This window comes from Balearica regulorum, chromosome 11 (assembly GCF_011004875.1).
Source record: "Balearica regulorum gibbericeps isolate bBalReg1 chromosome 11, bBalReg1.pri, whole genome shotgun sequence".
NCBI classification, from domain to species: Eukaryota; Metazoa; Chordata; class Aves; order Gruiformes; family Gruidae; genus Balearica; species Balearica regulorum.
The window spans coordinates 3,925,917-3,942,154 of record NC_046194.1 but is presented as its reverse complement, the minus strand read 5'-3'; positions in this window follow the sequence as shown (position 1 = coordinate 3,942,154).

Sequence of the window (16,238 nt, the reverse complement as noted above, 5' to 3'; positions counted from 1 at the left end):
AAAAGAAAAGGAGAGAGAGGTGTTTATGACATTTTGGCAAATGTTGGAGACAGGAAAACAGTTCATGTAGAAGATAGTCAATACAATAGTTACTAATGAAGATCTAATTAAGTATTTAAAGAAGGACGGAGAAGATCTTATGTTTGGACAATTTTAAGGTGAAAACACCCCAAACACTAAGGGGTGATTGAATGAAAAGAAAGGAGTTAGGCCACCAAGTCAGTGAAGAAAGAGAAAGAATAGGTAATGGAAGGAAGATAGATAATGGTTTAGAAAGAAGAAAAAGAAAAGTGGATCATCAATGTAAAAGGCTAAACAAAAGTGTTTGGAAAAGGCTGTATATTTCAGGCATATTTTTTGTTTATTTTTTATATTTTTAGATGTGTATGTGCTATGCTTGAAACTCTTATGCATCAAGACATTTTGTTTTCCCAGAGCCTCAGGATGTCCTCTTTAATTCTAGTTAGTGATTATTAAGACTGACACTATTGTCATGCTAATTGAAAAGTCAAATTTTAAGCCTGAGTACTTAAAGAACCTTTGGCACTTTTTTATGTAATTCTTCTGAAGCAATTTATGTGAGAAAACCAAGAGTGGTCAAATATCTTCATAATAAAGATGATTTGAGTAAAATAAGTTTGTATTTCATCATCTGTTTTTAGATAGGTGAGCTTTGTTGTGACTATTTACAGAAAGCTGTTCTTTAAATATAAAGTGCACAAGTAAATATTAAGGAGAAAAAGTAGCTTAAACATGAGGTAACTTAAGCAAGGGCAATGCTGCCTTTGACTCTGTACAGAGGCAAAAAAATACTGATGTCTTCACTAGGATTTGACAGTGACATGCTGTTAGGTATTAGTTAAATCACTGGAGGGAAAAACACATATCTCATTAGCAGCAAAGACAAAGCCACAGTGTCCTTACTTACCCTCTTCTGGACCCTACCTATATGGGTTCTTTAGAACTCTGATTTATTGAAGTGCAGAGGAATTATTGTGTGTCTATTCAGAAAGCACAACCAAAATGCTTTATGGTATGGAAATGCTATAACTGGATTTTTGCAGCTCAGAGCCTGAACTGATAAATCCAAATCAACCTTACCTAGTTCCATGTAGGATGTCCATGTACCAGGATCCTGGATCATAAACACTGAAGATGTTCGGAGACATGTGAGTGTCTCATTTGCACTAGTATAGTCAATACATGTGCAAGTGGTTTTATTATCAGATAATATTATCCGCATTAACAAAAAGAAAGAAGAAGAGACCGTAGACCTGTGCTGCAAACCATATCTGCAAACACAAATTATGTCCTTAAGGGTGAGAGAAAGCGTGTCAGATAGTAATCCTTTTTATGATTCCTAAGTGCAGTACCCTGAATTCATTGGAACATTTACCATACAACCTTACAATCTGTTACATTGTCAAACTCTTTGTCAAACAACAAGTATGTATCATACCCTCATGAAAACACATCTTCCCTAATTTATTACCTTTCATTGCTGCTATTCTCCCATAGACTTGAAAATGCAATGTATCAGACAGGCTATATCTCTTTCATTCTTCTAAGTTTGAAAATGTAGAGTGCCTTTACCTTTTTATTTCTCATAAATGTTACTTATTTGCTTCTGTTTTCATTCTCTTGTTATCTGGATTTTACTGTGAATGTAAAAAGTATGGGGTTCCATGAACACTACCAGACAGCTTGCGACTTTTTTTTTTTTTTTCCCCCCAGAATGTATGGTTATTGCAAATAGGGATGGTCTAGGACTTGATTAATCAAAAATGAATGGAAACTAAGGAAACCTCTTTTTTTCATCGTACATAAACCTACAAAATGTGAGATTTGCATACAGATATTTTGATGGAGCAGATATTTGAGTTGTCTTCTCTTTTTTTTATACCATTTCTGTATTCAAATATGACAAGCCCCTGAAAGAAGAAATCGTGCTTGAAACAGAGAAGGGAGTATGGTTAATGAGAGAAAGGAGCAAGCACAAGGTAGTAGTGAGCAGAATAAGTGGATTTCTGTCAGAGGTTTTATAAGCACTGAGTTTCTGTGAGCAACCAGTGATTCTTATTGCAACGGAGCTGATATACTGTCAGTTGTCGTTATTAATAGAAAGAGTAATAAATTACTTGGCCGAGGTACAGATTCTGTATTACTAAAGTCAATGGGAGCACATGTCAGTTCCTTAACATAACATATAATTCTGGATTCACAGGGCAGAAAAGTTTCTTTCTCCTGTTATTTTTGGAGAAGCGCTGTGTGTACCCTATACATTATTTACATATTTTACATCCTTAATTTGTTAATAGGCTGGTGTATAGGTAGGGTCAAACAGGAAACTTTCCTTCCTCTTTCTGCTAGTGTTCTTCCAGGCACTATGTAAAATAGCAGAGTTTCATAGTTTGTATTAATTTGAGTCCAGTTAGGCTGCTATTACCACTATGACATTCAAATAATATTTAAAATTATTACATCAATAATATTTATAAGGTCAAGCATGTCACAGTTATGTTTTTATTAAAATTAAAGACATCACTGCTGTAGGGTAGCTTTTAGATTGCTCATTGTCATTTAAGGGCATATATGAATGTGGTCTATGGTACTTAAACTGGAAATACTATCTTCACATTAGGATTAGAAGAATGTTTTTTCTTATTACCATAAATATTTCCAAATCTGTCAATACATCACCATTAGTTGGAGATAAATGGTTAGGTCTTGTAAGATATTTATTGCAACAGCTCTTTTGTATATTGGTTCCAAGAGCTGCACTTTTAGAGTATCTTTTACTCAAAGATCTCAAAGTTTTTCTGACATACAATTATGGTAAATAATTTTGAGAAGCTTAAAGTCACAGACTGTGTTCATGACAAAGCTGGGAATCTTGGCTCCCATTCCTTGGCTTTCAAGAGCTGCTCATTCTGCTACAATCTTATTTAGATATCAATTTTACTCCTGTAGGAGCTTCACACAATTACACTGTTTCATCTAGTTATGAAAGGTGTCTGATGTAAGAACTGATCATTGCATCACATAAAAATCAGTTCTGAAGTTCTGTCAGTAGTTTTGGACTGCCCAAATTAACGTGTTAACCAAGTGAGCTTATATTAATGAGTTGACATAGTAAGGTATGATATGTACATGTTTTTACAAGGAGAAGACTTAGATACAGACCAATATCTAAACTTGAGAGTGTAATCATCTATTATGATTGGGAAAACATATTTGAGTGGAGAATTAAAATATAAGGAACAGCTATTTTTAAGTGAGGGCTGTGAATTTGCTTATTTTTTACTTTTCATGGGTAAAGCTGTAAGCACTTCTGTCGTGAGGAACAAAGAATCAGCCCTTTTCTTAGCAGATCTTACGGCTCCTGGTCTCATTTGTTTATACTGATGACGCATATACTAAGAATATTAAAATTCTTACTAATCCCAGTGTTGTAAAATAGATGTATAATCTGTTTCTTCAGTTTTATCAACAAAATTGACCCAAGGTGCATTTGCACCAACACTTGAAACAGGAAGATTGCATGGCTGTAAATGTACAAATGTGCCACTTTTTACTAGAAAACAATCCAGTTCAATTCCATGGTCCAATATAGGATTTCAAGGTTAATAGTAAAAAGGCACTTGTAAGTTAATTATGAAGGGTGTAAAAGCAAGTGAAAATAAAATTCCGTTGCTTCTCAGAGGAGACCTGGGCTTAAAGGCTCCTGCTTCCTCCTAGAATAAGGTCATTGATAAATGTAGGGTTGTCTCTCTTTATTGCACCTCGAGTATTAGGTCATGATGGCACTTTAGTCACCCAGAGCACAGAGAAATTTCCTATTTCTGCTTGTTTTAAAGGAGTGTCTTTAATACCCAACTGTGAAGCTGTTGCTGATTTTGAGGCTAAGGCACATAGGTCTCTAAGGAAACAGGATCTGCAAGCAGAAATACTCCTGAAAATTGCAGGCTAGGTTTCAGTAATGCTGTCACATAAGCTATGCAATAAATTGAAGCCATATTTGTTTGTTCATTTGCTTTTCTTTTTAACTTTTGCTACATATTTTCCAATTTCAATTCGAGGGCTAACATGGAAGTAGTTTAATCTTAATCTCTCGTTTTTGTTTCCGTCACAGGAGTATGTTGCTTTTCGGTGTGGTTGCTGATTTACAAGCACTAAGCAAGAAGTTGTTATACTAGTAAGGGTTCTCAAATGAAAAAAAAGCCTAAAAACATAGCAAATTTCTTTTCAACAATGGGTTCCATCTCTACATTTTCTAATTTAATGTTTGAACAAAGTTGCAATCAGAAAATGGAATTACTATCCTGAACTGAGGAAGATAAAATCAATACTTGTAACAGTTATTGCTAACCATGTAGTGCTTATAGATTTAAATATAGAAACAGTTTATTTTATGCTATTTATCAGTGTCAGAGCCCAGAGACTTCCACAAGCAGGAAAACAGTGGGTGACTGACAATAAAACCACAGATATCTGATGTTCTGTAATTGTTGATGTGGTTGAACAAGTAATTTAATTGTAAAATACAGAAATAAAAAAATAAGTACAAATGAAAATAAAAAGCTCCATCTAATGTTTCTGTTCTTGGTTCCCTAATGGAGCTTTAACCTATAAACACATTGAACACATCCACTGTAGTTCAAGGTATACAACTTCTTTTCAAACTTTTTATATAGCTTTATGAAATAGTAACAGGAAATGTATTTCCCCAGAGACTCAGTCTGAAACTTCTGTAAATCCAACTACCTTTTGCTAAAAAGGAGATTGCTTGATTTTTAAAAACATAAGGTTAAAAAGCAGCTATTACATCCTGCATTGTGTAAAAATGCAAATACAATCTGCTGAGTACAGTAGGTAAAATCCTGGCACAGCTTTCACTGACTTCATCAGTTCTGATGGTGAGAATTTTGTTAGTGGCTCTAATCAGATGATTCACATTATTGCTCTCTGTAGCAATAACACAGAGTGCAGGAGATAACCAAATCTGGCATAGATGCAAGCTATATTTACTGTTGGTATGTCTCTGCTTTTAGCACTTTGCTGTAATGACTTGATCATTAGGTCATAATGATCTGAATTAAAAAAAAAAAAAAATCCCTGTAAACAGCCTTGTGCACAGCTTTCAATACAATTTAAGTGACAGTGCCATACTCTTGGGGTTTGTCACGGACAAAAGAAAACTTACTGTAAACAATTCTGAGATTCACAGATTAAAGGATGATTAAACTTTGTTTCTCTCTCCAGAACTATTTTCCTGCAAATAGAACTATCTCCTCTCAGCATTAAAAATTCTAGGAAAGGTGCCTGCAGAGAGATGTAGGCTCTCTGTTAGCCTCCACCAGCAGCCAGACAGCACTGGCCGCCTTAGCTCCCTGTGGGAGCTCCCTGCTGTTTCTCTTCAGTGTGAAGCAGTCAATTAGAAGCAGGTGAAAAGGCAAATTTTCCAGCAGACAGGTATCACAAGACTGTCTAACTAGGAGGTAGGTCTTCAGAGAAGAAAATTCCTCCTTAAGTCTGAGAACATTGTGCTTTTTTTCATGCTCGAGTTTATAACCTGAAAGCTCTCTTAGGACCGAACATGTGTACCAGTATTTACCACAGTATTTAATACCACAGTATTTAATACCACTACATCACCAGATGAACCTATATATCGTTCTTACTCACAAAAGATCCATGCTTTCAACTACTGTCCAGTCGATTCAGTGAAATATCTGCCCAAAGATTCCCTGGTTTGTATTTTAGAGAAATGATCTAACAAGGAAAAAAAAGAGATGTAGAAAAAAGAAAATAATATTTAGAAAATGAGTGCTTTTGGAAAGAGAAGTCAATAAATGATTACTTCCTGGATTTTTTCAGCAAAACAAATTAACAACTACTGAATGCAAATACGTTCCAAATTGTATCAATGGTGTAAGTACCAATAGAGTTAAAAAGAAATTCCATAAGAAAAACAAAAGAAGAAAGTTTCATTTAAAACAAAAATGTTTTATCTGCTATTGATAGACATCTAAGCTGCAAAATACTGATCATGTTCAAAAACCTTCTGACATCTTACAGGTAGAGTATTCTTTTGGGAGAATAGATAATCATCTCTGTTCTTTTATCTTAGTTCTGCAGTGGTGCCCCAGAGCCATCTTAAAAGTTTACAGCACACTACTGAACTTTCAGATTGCATGATCAGTTTGAAATCCATCTTACGTTACCTTTGATATTTGTTTCTGTAGTGTTTGTAGAAAGCAATGAAGCAAGAGATGCATGTTTTGTTTTGCAGTATTTCTTTCCATATTATTCAGCTGAGCAGTGCACAGTGCAGTTAGCTTGAGATTATAACCGTAACAATAATAAAAACTCTAAAATCTGTCTCAGGCATAAAAGATTCTTAAAATTATTTAAAAAAATACATATCATCCATTTTAAAGCAACGCCACTGAAGTAAATAGACACATTCAAACTGAAATTTAAAAAAAATAATAATCCTATTATATTTCTGTTGGTAATAGTGTTTTATTAAGGATTTACATTAACGTAGGATATTTACCTTAAATAGGATGATTTTGCCATTATTGATTTTAAAAAAATAATGAAGAAAATGTTTCATTGATGTTGGGTAGAACTCTGTATACAAGACAATGAAGGCCAACATTAAATACCATCTGGGGCATTGACCAGTGCATAAATATATATAGACTTCTTTGTTCCTATGGGAATCAGTAAAGTTATCTCTGATATTTCTTAGACAGAGTTAATGTTTTAGCCATATGAAAAAATAATCCTACGAACACCAAGAAATAGTAAAATACAAAAGTTAAATGAGAAAATTAATATATTCCTGGATGAGTCTTTGAAATGGGAGTTAAGAATAGTGTAACATTTGACATTAAAATTGCATGATGAATTAGGTTAATTAACTGGAAAAGTTAGTAATCTCCAAAGCCCTATAGCTTTGGGAAAGGGAGACGACAAAGACTAGCTGAACAATATCTGAACAAAGTACAATTCTTTATTCATGCAGATGTCTCTACGGAGCCGACAGGGAGAGTTCTGTGCTCAGGCTGGTTATCCAATGCTACCCTATATAATACATAATAATAATTACCAATAATAATAATATATGATGATGAAGTAGGCAAAACCTCTCAACTACTTTTTCGTTCAGATTTTAATTCACAGCCATTTTAAACATGCAGTTAGATTATGCATAGGAGCAGTTCTGTAGTCTGTTCTTCCCAGGAATATGTAGGCAATTTTGTGTTGAACCCTACCAATATGTTTGAGTATTGCTATTTAACGTGTGTTGATATTTTCAGCAGGTTGGTTTGTATTTTGATGAATAGTTTTGTTTTTCAATGCCATAGGAATCTAAAAAATCCCATAAAATTTTGTGAAACAAACATATAAATTTCTATTTTCATTTCACTAAAAGAATGGAGAATTAGAATCATAACTTTTTCCTACCTGGAAGATTTTTAACCAAAAAATATTGTTGAGCCCTAAGAGTGTAGTGATTTGAAATGGAAACGTTAGTTTTATTCCTGAAAAAAAATCAATAAAATAACCATCCACATTCTCTTCAGTTTTCAGTGCAACCTGAGTGAGGATCGTAAGAAAGGCATTTAACTTCAAATGAAAAAAAAAAATTTGAGCAGCGATGATGATGTGGAGTAATGTATATAAACACTTAGCCTGGAAAAATAATCTTAGCAATATTTGAAGGGAGCGGTTTTTCTGTTTCATACTGCACTGGTTCTACCTTATTTTACTAGTCCTTTACCTGCAGCAGCTGACGGGCCAAGCCCCATTTGCCAGGAGGCCTCAGTCACATCACAGCAGAGAGGCTTTTGCACCACATAGTCCGTGTACTCTCTTAGACTCCTGATCCTCCTCCATGATGGAACAAGCATACTGTGAATCTTTAGATTCTCATTTGTGGTGGGTTGTCATTGGCTGGCTGCCAGATGCCCACTCAGCTGCTCTCACACTCCCCCTCCTCAACAGCACTGAGGGAGAAAATACCGTGAAAAAGCTCATGTCAGGATAAAGACAAGAAGCTCGCTTACCAATGACTGTCACAGGCAAAAGAAGTCCCCTCCATGGCTGCAGGGAAGTATCTCCTCCTGCATGGTCTCTCCACAGGCTGCAGGAGAATCTCTGCTCCATGCATGGAGCACCTCCTTCTCCACCAGCCTTCTGTTCCCAGAGCCATTTCTCACACTTTTTCCCTCACACCTCGCTGCCAGGCAGTGTTTCGTCCTTCCTCAAACACATTTTCCCAGAGGAGCCACCAGCTTTACCACTGCAGCTGTGGGCTGCGTGCGAGGGGCCCTCACAGAGCCAGCTGGAGCCAGCTGTGTCTGGCACAGGGCAGCCCTGACCTCTCCTCAGAGAAGCCTGCTGGGCAGGAGCCTGCAGCACCCCACCCTACCACACCAGACCCCTAGACCAAATACTGCCTTCCATGTTGGCATCAGACCTCGCACATGTTCCTGACAGCATCAGCACCTGCTGCCTGGAGTTTTGCTGAAGATGTTGGAGGGTGAGTGAGGCTTTCCACAGTGCCTCTCATTGAGAAACGTGCCTGTATCTTCAGCCATCGGCAGTCTCACATCTGACATGCTGCAAACCAAGCCTCCAAAAAAGAAGGCCAAGAACCTTGCTAAACTAAGAAACTCGGCCCTCTGCTCCCTGCCTGCTGTGCTGCCCATGCATGCAGTGGACATTAGTCCTGACAGAGCTGCAGGACCCGTCTCTGTGTGACACCGCCAAGGCACAGTGCCCCGTCAGGGCAGCTGCCAGAGCGGCTGGGGCCAGCCGAAGCGGGACTGGGGGCTCACTGTGCCCGGCATGGTACGGAAATGCTGGGAATGGCATGGGGCAGGTTCACTCAGGGCCTGGGGGAGATGAGCAAGGCTGTGGTTTGGGAGGCCATGGCTTAGAGTTCTCTGTCAGGTGGGCTCACGGGGCAGCACAGTGAGCCAGCCTTGCTAACAGCCACAGCTTCGCTGCCAGAGCAGGGTTGGCTCCCTCCCAGAATCAAACTCAAGTACAAATCAACACAGTATGTGCAATGAGGGATTTGGGCTCACGTACGAGTTCAAAACTGAGCTAACATGACAGCACAGATCGTAGGGCTGCTGGATCCCGTTTTGAGATGGCCAGAGAGCCTTTGGCCTGATTCATTAAATGTAGATTGACTCAAATGCACTCTGAGCAAAGCAGTCCAATTCTTGGCAGGCCATGGTTTGTCTCAGCTGTTATTGAATCCCTGGCCCTCAGCTAGAATAATTATCATCTCAGGATGATTTTTAACAAAAGGAAGGATATAGGTACTATTACAGGAAATGTAATATATCAAGGGCCCTGTCCTGCTGAAACTACGGAAGAAATTAGGACCAGATACTTTCCTGTGCTAATAAATACTGTAATTAAGTAGATTTGCTAGTTGGGAATTTCAGAGTGGAAACTTTAAATTTATTTTGCTTTTATGCATGCAACATGAAAGAACCGCTAGTATGTATTGCAGTAGTAACATATTTTTGCTTGTAAAGAGTTTTTTAAAAAAATCTTTGAGGTTTTATACTGACATGAGTAATACCATTATAAAGTTCTTTGTGAAAACTAAGTACTTTTGAAAGAACAGAAGGGAGAACGTAAGCACATATTAATATTGATGTTTTACTCAAATCTATTTTTGTTAGCAAGTCATAAGAAATGAATTGCTGTGAAACATTGGAAGTTACAAACACTAGTGAACAAGTAGGTTATTAATTGTATTTATTGGGGTGGAGAGATATTATGGGCAATAAAGAACAAAGATTTTCATCCATAAAGAATGCATTGAGCTGCCTCCAGAGTGATTTAGTTAATTGATCTAAAAGAAGGTTGATTCATGATTAGCAAAAAGGACAAATAAATCTCAATTTAAAGCTCTCAGAATGCATTTGCTCAATAAACTGCATCAAGAAACACAACTAAAACAGCTGTTAAGAAAGTTTGAGACCTTTCCTACTTGATGAAATCACAGTAATATTGAAATGCTTTTACTTTCCTTTTATTAAAATTTGAAACTGATTTTTTTTTACATGAACCTTTGATTCTGTCTACACAAAATATTTACCTGTTGTGTTTGTGTAGTGAAAATAATCTTTATTTTTGTTTTACAGATGTGGGGTTACCAGATTGCCCATAAATACAGAGGGGCAGATTTGCCACTGTCTAAGCCCAGGAAGGCCACTCAAGGGAGAGTTTGGCTGTGAAATGGCAGGTGAAGCACTCTCAGCTGGGGGAAGGTCCTTTGCAGATTTTCTGATTGCAAAAACTATCGTAGCACGGAACCGTAACAAGATGTAAATGATCTAATAGGTTCTTGCTGGAGTGGCTGGGACTTGTTTCTGTCTCCTTCCCTGCCCCTTCAGCCACTCTCCTTACTGAACAATGAGAGTGAAGGTTCCCATTGTCCTACCTTTGTTACTCTGCTCTCCTTTTCTTTGGTGGCTCCTTACAAAACCAGGGAAATGAAATGTGTAAAATGGAATCTTATTCACAGCAGCTATTGAAGCAGAATTACTCACTCAGGAATGGAACCAAGGAGGAAATGGCCCCAAAGCATTTTAAACTGTAGGATACTTTTCACTGGGGCCTCTAGAAAAACAACAACAGCAGGCAAGAGATAGACACTGAAAAAGTAGCAGACTGAGACATGTCCTTAAATGCATTTTTCAGTGTCTTTAATGAGGATCTGTGCAGCTAGAGAATAGCACGTCTCCTTTAATTTCCCCTGAGGCTAACACTCCTTTTCTTTGCTGCTGCTGTTTCTATTTATCTAATTTTGCATTTGCTGAGTGATGCTCTTGTGACATCAAGAACAACATGGCTTCCTTTTGGATACTTTAAAAAAACATTTTTAAGTTTCCACCTGAAATTTGAACTGCTTAAGTTATACAAATCCATAGTCAGTCTCTATTTTTGATATGCAGAAACCTGTTTTCTTTCATGTAAACCATGTATAAATATTTTGAGAAAGGAACAGGAAAACCACGGAGGGGGAAACTTAAAGTAAAAATATTTTTATTTATACACAGAAATGGTTATTTATGTTCTGAGAGTCTTGTTACCAGAGAATAGGAATGAAGATGAAATCTCGTAGGACTTAGTTTGTCCAGTGCCTGATGGTAGAGACATTGCCCTATCTATTTTCAAAATTACAAAATGTAGTGAATTTATTACTCATATAGATGCTGTAAGGTTTCAGCGATACATTATAAAATGCGTTGAGCTCTTCTACATAATGAAGATATAATTCTTGTAATACACTATTCTTACTATAAATGGACTTTTACAATACAAGCACATTTCTGTGGCATCTTTTATAATACAGAGAAGTAAAAAATATTATGTAAGTATTACTTGTTTTGAAATGTGGATGAGAATTTGGCTGCTTTTGAGGCAAATAATAATTCCATTAGTTGATAACACATTTACCTACCATTTCTAATGACCTGCCATATCGTCTCCAGCTTTGTAAGTCCCATCTCAGAGAACCATGTGCTTCTGAGTATGATATTTACATTTGAATAAATCTTTTTACATTTAGCACTGAAATGAAGGTTTCCTGACAACAGAATTCTAGGAAATGTTTTCAGGACCTCATACATATTGACACATATTGCATGTTTGGCTTTTATATGAAGGAGATGGTGCTCAGTCATTTAATATACAGTATGTTTATATATAGTATTGTTCTGAAGAGATATTTGTTGTGATGACTAAGACTATGGTTTAAATTTCAGACCAAGAACGTGAAGAGTATCAAAGTTTCAGAGTCTGAGGTTGCTGTTTCTTGGAATAGGGGACTTGTAATCACTTTGTGTGTCAAGTGTTCAGTGCTGTCGCAGAGCAATGACAAAATAAAGGTGGGTATATTTTACTCATGTCCTTCATCTTGTATTGTATTGCAGTGCAATTAGCAGGTCTGTTGTCAGAAATGTGTCTTTTTTACTATCTCCTGTTCTCGTGAAGACATAGAAGAGCTTTAAAAGTAACAATAGCTTAAGATTATCTGTTCCTTAGTAAAAAGGCAATTGCGTCCTATTTACATGCTGTTAAACAGCAAATTAATGCTCAGTTCTGCAATTTCAAATGCATAGCAGTTTCAAGATTAAAAGTTGATTACTTGGCCTTCACTTTGTGTTGTCACCAACTGGAAATCTATACATACATTTATGATATATGCTTGCCACTACCAACACTAAATATATGATCAGAATTCCCTTCTTAGATACTTTGTTACATCTACAATGTCTGCATTATGACAGTCAAAAAATGCTATTAAAATTCCAATTATCTTGACTATTCAAAAGCTGATTTGAGGTAAGGATGAATGTATACAGAAATGACGTGCCAAGACAATAGAAATATGATGAATTATATGGCATACCCTAAATCAAGGTACCGGCATGAACCCATATGTGCGACTTCGTAAGTATTGTGTGCTGAATTCTTCGCTCTTTTGTATCTTTTAAACTATTTTTTGTCAATTAAGGTTGTTAAATTCATTAATTCATTAAACCTCAATCCATGTAAGTCTGAAATCTGTTGAAGATTCTCAGTCTTCAAATTCTTAAATTACTTGCAGTCCAAACAGAAACGGTATGGTATATGTTATACTATGGAGAGAGACTATATTAGTAGATTTAGAGCGTGTATCATACATATGTTTCGTTTAATTACGTTCCTTAAGAGTTGTGTCCCTTGCATAAATTCAGCAGTCTCAGGATGTGTTGGACTCTTGCTCTCATTGTGGCTGTCTTTTCTCCTGAAGGGAAACAGTGCCACCTACAGACTGAATTCTTAATTTTCAAAAAGAGCAAACTATTATTTCATTCTAAAAAGTTGCAGAAAGATGCTGGGTTTGAAAATAATCTGGTATTTAAAAAGTCAATGTCGTTTTTCTTAAATTGCATATAAAATATCCCTTGTACTAACTGATGACACTTACTGATAGCATCTTTTTAAATAAAAAGATGCCAATTTTGACAGTATAAATGCTTAGTTCATTAAGTCTAATGATTGAGAAAAGCAATCAATATTTAATACCGGTTAATTTTCATTTGAAATTACATTAAAGTGAAGGATGTACAGCTCTAATTATTTCACGGGAAACCTGAAAAGAGCTATGTTGTTTTCTTGACTTTACCTAAAAAGAACTTTATTGAAAGAGCTACCAAAAACTATTGTAGGAGAGTATTTTACACTCCTTTATCCTATACCCAAGGGATAATTTTTCCTGTTCACCAGTAATTCTGATAACGTTAACAAGCTTTATGGAAGACTATCATTTAACTTGCTGTTCTGTTACAAGAATAACCTGTAGTCACTGTTGGAAATGTGTTGTAGGTTGACAAGTATTCAATCATAATGTATTAACAGAATGGAAAAAAAAAAAAAAAAGATATATTTGCTTTACTAATTAAATAAGCTGGGAACTATGTTACACGCTGTTGAGTTCTTGTGACAGTATCTTAGGTATCAAAGTATCTAAGGTATTAATGCACTCCAGGGGCATGGAGGTAACTCCCAGTCAAGTCAGCTGAAAATGAGGACTCAGGCGTTTCCATTCCCTTTGCAACTTGTGTATTTTAATCAAGCTAATGCAACAACTACTTAAGATACATCTAGACAGCACAGCAGGTAGTCTTTCTGGTGAATTATTCAGTCCTGTGCTGCCTTCTGCGCCTCCAGTCCAGTACACCTTTCAGAGCTCTTCCCTGGGTTTACATCCAAGACGATGGTACCTTTCTAATTCCTGTCCCAACATGGAGTCCAGGCTTCTGAATAGCATGCTATGTTCAAGGAAAAAAGTTTTGATCTCTTTAAATTGTGTGCCAGGGATTGGAAAAGAAAAAGGTTTTTTAATTCTTATTAATGATTAAAGAGGCAATTTTAGGAGAATTAGCACATACTAAAAAAATTAAGACATTGCATTTGGGAATGAACATTTAGATGATAATTTCATGTTGAGACTTACCTACATTGTGGTATAAATAATGCATAAGAAGTGTACTTGATACAAGTGAGACTGCTCAAGTGTGTAAAATCAGGTGTTCACAGTATGTATACCAAAAAGAGATGAGAATATGATTTCATAAGTAAACTTTACCAAATGAATTCTGGAAAAGTTTGAAAACTATTTACTGAGTTAGATGTGAATTTCATCAAATAATTGATTTATTACATAAAATATTGCATAAAATCTAATTTTGCCCTTTGGTACTGATTTAAAGCCAGCAATTAAAACTGAAGAAAGGTTGCTCACAGTAGAATGTGAGAGGGATTATTTTAATTTCTAGAAGGACCAGAGGAAACATGGCTCAGAAAAGGACCTAGAAAAGGATTCCAACAGGAAATGTGTCATTCTAATGCTATAGGCTGCTATAGTACCATACCATAGAGATGAAAGTGCAATGTATGTTTATGCATTAAAGCACATACGTGCTGTGGGCAGAGACATGGACTTTTCCCTTTCAACTGCCAAACAGATTTTTTACAGCCATCTAACTTCTGCCTTCTTACCCTGCATTGTTCTAGTCCTGTTGATCTGCACCTGGAAGCCCCCATATGAGCTGACTACAGGTGATACTAGCAGTATACACTGTTTGAGTCATCAGAATAAGAAAGAAATGCATGGGTCACCTAAGGTAAGTGCACACAGTGGTCTCTATAGGGACTCTCTTACTAAATGTAGAAGAGTCAGAGGAGAGCAGAGTCAGAAAGCAAACTTCTTGGTAACCAAGGAACTACTCGTATAGGTGGCCAAACAAGAATGGAAGAAAACCCTGCTCCTGACAAAGCTGTGCATTTGAATGAGTAGAGCAGCTGATGTTTGTGTAGACCTGAAAAACTGGTGACAGAAAAAGACTTTCCCTAGGGTTTTCTCTTGCTGCTCTGTTGAGTTCTGTGTTTTCTCTCCAGAGAGCAATTCATGACCTCCTCTCATACCTATCCATTACAAATACATACACTCCTAGAGGAACTGAATTGCTCAAAGCCACAATGAGCTTTCTGTGAGGTTCTGAGAGTAGAAGACAGGAAGGTCATCCCCTCAGTCCCCCCAAGCAAAATGAAAAAGTGAAAAAATCAAGCCACTCATTGTCTAGAGTTAAAAACTTGTTCTATGTGGCAGTAGCTTGAATTTTCTATGTTGATTATGTCCTCGTACTAAATCCACGTTTCAAATGTTTATATGGTACATTCTGGTTTTCTAATACTGCCTGATCTCCATAGTAGAAAATGCATGACCTACAAGGCAGCAAGTCAGGAGGGAGTGATGAAGGGCTTAATTACTCCCCCTGGTTAGCATCAAACTACAAATTAGAAGTAGCTGCTGCAAAAGCCTAAAGCCCCGAGGGCAGCAAAGGAAGAAGTTACTTTGGAGGATATGGGTTTGCCATAGGAGCAATCAATGTATGGGGAAAGACCGCTGGTAGTGAGGTGAGTATTAAAATGTCTGGCTGTCAGAGAATAACTTTGTTAATTTAAGATGGGGGTGCTACAAGTGTCTGATAGTATTAAGAAGTTACTGTGAGGTAGTAATTGCTTGATGATTTATAACATTTGCACTGAAGCGATTTCCAATATTTTTCCCTATTATCAATTTTTATGATCCCTATTGCTTAAATTTCCCTATGCTTATATTAGGATAGGAATGAGAATGGGGAGAGGTATGATGAAATAACTCGCTCTCTGTAAAGACCAAACCTTCATTTATGTTGCAATGAATCAAGTAACCACATATCTGATTAAGAAAATTAAAAGGGTCTGGTTTAAAAAGAAATAGCATAATATCTGACCACTGATCTCTGTTCCTCTGTATGTGAACCAAAATCCTGTGTATCTGGTGACTTATGTCTTTGTCTTGAGATAGCGGTAACTAAGGCGAGGCTGTCTGCAGCCATACTAATGCTGTGTCAAAGATTTCAAGTTCTGTGAGATATTTCTACTGTAATATCCGTGGTATATTATGTGTACTTTATTTGGTTCAAAATATCAAGTATCTTAAAGTCACATGAGCCTTAAAGCAAGGGAGGTGTGTTTAATGTCATTGTTCAGCTGGCAACTCTATCAAATTTATTTTTGTCTTTTCAAATTCACATACAGATCTGGGGTGCTATACTCTTATCAGAAATGGCTATTAATAAACATTAGCTAGTTTGATGATTATG